Source organism: Odocoileus virginianus, chromosome 34 (genome assembly GCF_023699985.2).
Source record: "Odocoileus virginianus isolate 20LAN1187 ecotype Illinois chromosome 34, Ovbor_1.2, whole genome shotgun sequence".
Classification (NCBI taxonomy): domain Eukaryota; kingdom Metazoa; phylum Chordata; class Mammalia; order Artiodactyla; family Cervidae; genus Odocoileus; species Odocoileus virginianus.
In genome coordinates, this window is record NC_069707.1 from 563,466 (window position 1) to 569,890 (window position 6,425).

Genomic DNA, 6,425 nt, shown 5'->3' on the forward strand with positions numbered 1-6,425 from the left:
CAGGGAATACACGCTTCCTGGTATCGAGCCAACCACTTATAAATGTGATTTTGTAAAGTGAGAATTATACCTTTCTCCGAGGGTTAGTTTGTGAATTGAGTGAGGTAATATACAGTCAGGCTGTTATGCCCAGCACTTAGCATAACCCTGGAGGGTACCAAGTCTTGAGATGTTCCCTGTTATCATTTGGTTTGACAGTTCAGATGACCTTCAACTCTGCTTCCTCTTGCCCTTCTCTCAACCCCATTCGTACTTAGTTGTTAAATTCTGTGGATTCTGTTTCTCTGAAGTGACTCAGATCATCCCTCTTTCCTCCCCCACTGTGACATCTCTTGTCTGGGTCTTCACTTTGCTCACATTTCCGTAGTCCCTTTCTTTTATCCATTTGTGTGTTGATTGTTTTGTTCAACATGTCACTGGTCTGCCATGTGCCAGGCACTGGGTGAAATGCATGGTGTGAGCAGTGAACAAAATGGACAGGGCCCTTGCCTCCCCTGCGTGTTTATTGTACCAGGACGCTAGTATTAAATAAGTGTACCTCTGTAAATCGAGGCAGTGCTTCTAAGGATGAACCAGGGAGGAGATCCAATGACCTTTCGTTGCTGCCAGTCTTGTCTCCATCTGTAAGACTGAAGAGGTGACCGTAGTGGAAGCATGACTTTGGTTATGTCACTCCCTGTCTCAGAACCCCTGTCATTCTTGGAGTGAATACGAACTCTTACGTTCTAGAGTCTCCAGAATATAAAATTCTCCATTTCTCAAGATTTAGTGGATTCCAGGTGCATCATAAACACCTCTAATCCTAGCAACACTGCCAACCCACATCTCACTTCTAATCCCACCTGCATTTGACACGCTCCTTTGGGTGCTCCTGAGGTCGTGCATGCATTCCCGCCTCCCTCGCACCACAGACTCCTTCCCTTGCCGCCTCCTCAGAGCTGCGTCTGTACCAAGAAAAGCGCTGCCTGCGGTCATCACACTCTGCCCGCTCCACCAGCCACCAGAGCAGGAGGGCGAACACTGAAACCGTGCCTTCTGAGCCGCTGTCCTGCCATTGAGAAGCCGTGCGGATCGACCACGTCAGGTGGCACGTGTGCGCTTCCTTTAGTCCCTGCGGAGCTCCGGACACCCACTCGTCCGAGTCCCTGCTTCTCAAAACGTGATAGCCGGTCATTGACCTTCATGTACATGGTTCCTCTATTCTCCCAGCCTCTGCTCCAGATGCGTTTTGAGTTTCTTTCCTTAAAACAGCGACCTGACTTCTCCCTGAGGAGTCTCACTGCAACCCTCTCAAGTAAAAGCTGGTGTTTCTCTCATCCCTAGTGCCTCATTCCTCAGAGCCAGGAGGTAGGGCAGGCAACCCCCGACTGTGAAAAGCTCCAGCTCCTGCAGACCCACACCATCTGGATATACATAGTTTGTCACCTCTGTGTGTGATTGTTGCCTGCGAGTCCCCTGGGGTGTTCCTTCTCATTACTTGAAAACCTGAGCTGCTGGATCACAAGCTTCATCTCCACTCAACTCCTGCCATCGTTCTTTGTGACTTAGTATCCACAGAGATAATCATCCAGTATGGCAGTTCTCACTTTGCACGTTTTTTACTACAGTGTAGTTAAATTACACCAGTCCCTGAACAGCGTGGTTCATCTCTCACTGACCACAGTGGATTGCCTGTGAGGAGCTGCAAGAAGTACAAATTCCTCATCCAGCTCTGCAGTCCCCAAGTCATTATGTAAACAGCAGATGGGCATCATGAGCTTTCTGTCGAAGCCCTTTAGTCACTGATCACTGTGCTTCATCAGCACTTCAGGTCACAAGACAGCAAAGCATGTACTCATGTTACCTGCTTGCCTCCCTGTGATGAACCCGTGTGATGTTTTACAAAAATGGACAGCCTAAAGAGGAAATTGGCCAAAAAGGTGAAAGTGCAGCAAAGAAGTGATGATGCTAGAAATGAAATTGGTTAGGAAGCTTGAAAATGACAACAGCAAAATCAAGACAGGATGAGACCTCAGCCTGCCTGGAAGGAGGAACCATGGGGAGAAAGTCCAGGAAGCAGGAAAAACGAGGTAAAGTTGTGTGGACATCTTTCAGTTTGAGTTGCTTTTGGAACAGAAAGCTACTTTCGGTTGAGAAAGACTGTCTTCTACTTTGGAGACAGTATCTTCTGTTCCACATCAGCAGATTCAGCCAACTACAGGAGGCAAGGTAGTGTAGGATGTATTTAATGAGAAAATCTGTGTAAGTGGACCTGCACAGGGCAAGTGTCAACTGTAATAATAATAAAAACCTCAATCAGTTTGACTAGCATTCAGGCCAAAATGTCAAAGTTAGTTACTATGTTAAAAGGAAACTGTAATTACAAAGAGACAGAAGCAAACTTTTCTGCCAGTGAAGACTGGTTCCATCATTTTAGACAGCTACAAGAACTGATTCACACTGAGCTAGCTGGTGGCTCAGTGCTGTGAAATATGCACCCAGATTTCATAGGTCAGTTACAGCCACTGGTCATGACAAAAGGATGAAGATGTTGAGAGGAAGTGAGACTGATTTAAAACTTCACGTTGAAGAAACTCTCGGAGATAATTTACAACACAAAATACAAAAGATAAAATGTTGGAAGCCAATCCAAACTTCAAAATAAGTATGAAAATTTATCAAGGCATAGAAAAAGGTAAGTTGTAGGGTGAGAAAAAGGCAAGCACAATTTAAATTACTCTTGGCAAAGTTATTAAAAAGAAAATAGTAATTCTGATGTTGAAGCTGAAACTCCAGTACTTTGGCAACTTGATGGGAAGAGCTGACTCATTTGAAAAGACCCTAGTGCTGGGAAAGATTGAGGGCAGGAGGAGAAGGGGATGACAGAGGATGAGATGGTTGGATGGCATCACTGACTCAATGGACATGGGTTTGGGTGGACTCCGGGAGTTGGTGATGGACAGGGAGGCCTGGCGTGCTGCGGTTCATGGGCTTGCAAAGAGTCAGACACGACTGAGCGACTGAACTGAACTGAGTGTCTCTCATGTTTCAAATTATAGTGTACTAAATAAATACTACTTTTGCAATGAAAATTCTGTATACATGTATAACTGGCAATAAGGGAGTTTTCAGTGTTTTAACAAAAAGTTTTTACAGTCATAGAAGAACTGTACTTTTTAATAAGATCACTTTGCATGATTTCTGCTTCATGGTCTTTTTTTTTTTATCACCCTGTGCTATTGTGCAACTAGGGCTTCTGTACTCCAGGTTCCCAGTTCCTCGACCAACCCAAACTCAAGGACCTTTTCATCGAGCACATGTTGGTCACCTGCTCCTTGGTTCATCCTTGTTATTATCAAAACCAGTTCAGTTGCTAAGTCACATCTGACTTTTTGCAACCCTATGGACTGCAGGGCACCAGGCTCACCTGTCCTCCACTATCTCCTGGAGTTTGCACAGTCATTTCCATTGAGTCAGTGATGCTATCTAACCATCTCATCCTCTGTTGCCCACTTCTCCTCCTGTCCTCAATCTTTTCCAGCATCAGGGTCTTTTCCAGTGAGTTGGTTCTTCGAATCAGGTGACCAAAGTATTGGAGCTTCAGTTTCAGCATCAGTCAGTTCAGTTCAGTCACTTAGTCGTGTCTGACTCCTTGCAGCCCCATGGACTGCAGCACGCCAGGCCTCCCTGTCCATCACCAACTCCCAGAGCTTACTCAAACTCATGTCCATTGAGTCCGTGATGCCATCCAACCATCTCATCCTCTGTCATCCCCTTCTCCTCCTGCCTTCAATCTTTTCCAGCATCAGGGTCTTTTCCAGTGAGTCAGTTCTTTGCATCAGGTGGCCAAAGTCTTGGGAGCCTCAACTTCAGCATCAGTCCTTCCAATGAATATTCAGGACTGATTTCCTTTAGGATTGACTTATTTGATCTCCTCGATGTCCAAGAGTCTTCTCCAACACCACAGTTCAAAAGCATCAATTCTTCGATGCTCAGCTTTCTTTATAGTCCAACTCTCACACCCATACATGACTACTGGAAAAACCATAGCTTTGACTAGAGAGACCTTTTTCAGAAAGCGATGTCTATGCTTTAGGTTTGTCAGTTTTTCTTCCAAGGAATAAGCATCTTTTAATTCCTTCCTTAATCAATTTCACTTTAGCTTCTGACACTGCCACACCATTAAAATAGCTTGCAACAAATAATAGTTATTACCAAATTTCTAAATACAATGGACATTTTTCAGTCTTTATCTTACTCAAGTTCTCAAATGACATGTTGATCAGTCTCATATTTGAAATACTCTCAGCTTACAGTACTTGATAGTTTTCTTCCTTTTTCTCTATTTTCACCAGTATCTCAGGAATTCTTGACCTTGAGCCTTTTTCTCACCTATAACTATATATTCTAATGGTTTTATACAGTTTTATTGCTTTTTCTCTTCAGCACTCTATTGCCAGTGCCTAACTCAGGACCTAACAATAAATAGTAAGGTAGTATTTGATGAATATATGATTCCTTATATTTCTATCACCTAACATAGTTCCTAGTTGGTTTCCATAAAACCTCTGTGAAATAAATCAGTGGACATTCTTCTTCTAATCCTGCAAATGAGGAACTGGAGGGTCAGAAAGATTACTTTATCCATGATCATATAGCTAATAAGTGGCACTACTGGTATCACACCAAAGTCTTAAAATAAGTGGCACTACTGGTATCACACCAAAGTCTTAACTCCAAATCTTTGTTCTCACCTTTATATCAACAGCCTCCCTGCATACTTCACTCCTAACTCTGAGACTCTGCCTTCACTTACCCGATCCTCACGCCAGACTGGAATGAGTGTCATACTTGAATATCCCTCCTACTTTCCCACTTCTCCATCTTTTTTGGTTTTGAACCCATATATATACTTCTAGTTGTACATTTGAGGCTCAGTGGTAAAGAATTCTCCTGCAATGCAGGATACTCAGGTTTGATCTCTGGCTTGGGAAGATGCCCTTGAGAAGGAAATGGCAACCCATTCCAGTATTCTTGCCTGGAAAAATCCCATGGACAGAGAAGCCTGGCAGGCTATAGTCCATGACATCACAAAAGTTGGACACAATTTAGCAACTGAACAACAACTACATTTACCAGTAGTTCTATCAGTATCTCAAGTTACTTTTCAAATTCTATCTCAAGCTTAAAATCTTAATTTTTCTGGTTGCAAGTAAATTTTCACCCATCTGTGAATGAAAATTATTGCCCAGAATATCAGTAAACAAAGGATGTCGCAGCCATCAAGCCATCATGTTACAGCCATAGGATGATGATGATAAGCCCTGAGGGAACTCGGGAAGGAGGCAGGATGCCTGGCTACCCAGAGGTCAGGCACAGCAGCCACCACTCCCCACCCCCTCAGTGTGCCCTGAAGAATCTCAGGGTGAGAAAACAGGATACTGGCCCCAGGTAGCTGAGGTGCACATCAAAGGAATGGTTTCAATGAGCCCAGATTCTTGGATCTTCTCAAACTGAGAAAAGCACTAGATTCCTTGAGATGTCTGATTTTCTTTAACTAACAGTAATCTTCTGATGTTCTAACTAGGTCTTTATTCTATATATCCTGGCTCCCCACCTTGCTTCTTTGGAGCAGTTATCTCAGAATGATCTGAGAGTCCTATCTCTGGAACTTGAAGTCCTTAGTATGCCTGAATAAAATACAAGTCTCAGCTTTCAGGTTGTGCTTTTTCTTTTCCAGTCAACACACACTAATTCTTTCAGTATTGAAGCAGCCTGTGTGCAGGGATTGTACTCTGCACAGCCTTAATATTATGCCTTGCAGGATGAAAAGCTGAATCAGTGTTTATTGGCTTGGAAAGAAGAGTTTTAAATTTGAATTTGATCCAGAGACAAAATACCCAAGGAACAAGACTAAAACCAAGTAACTATATATATAAACATTAAACTCTATCCAGAGAGTCTGACTGAGGGTCTTGATCAGTTGAGGGACTTTGGGGGAAAGATGTTGGTTCTCCTTGAGTCATTCAGACACTTAGGCCGTTTTCTTCAGTGGGCTTTTGACAGGGAAATGGGCGCTGCTCTGACCAGGTTGTCCGGATAAAGTGGAGGCTGGATTAGGAGCAGTTAGCCAGTGTTGAGTCCTTGGTGATGCCATCTCTGATCTGATGCAAATGGGGAAGTCAGGAAAGGGTGGGCTGGGAGAGTCAAAGGAGGTCCTTTGTATCAAACTGACCGGCTAGAAACAATCCTTGTCTTACCTTCCCAAACTTGTCTGCTGGGTGTAAGCAAAAATAATGCAGGAAAGGGAAGCCATATTGTATTCCAAATCCAGGAATCTTTTCTATTGCCAGGAACCAAGTCATCTACACTCAGGTACAAAGTGTCTTCTGAGAAGTCAAATTTAACATTTCTGGCACCACTGTCATCCTATCTCAGCTGTCTCT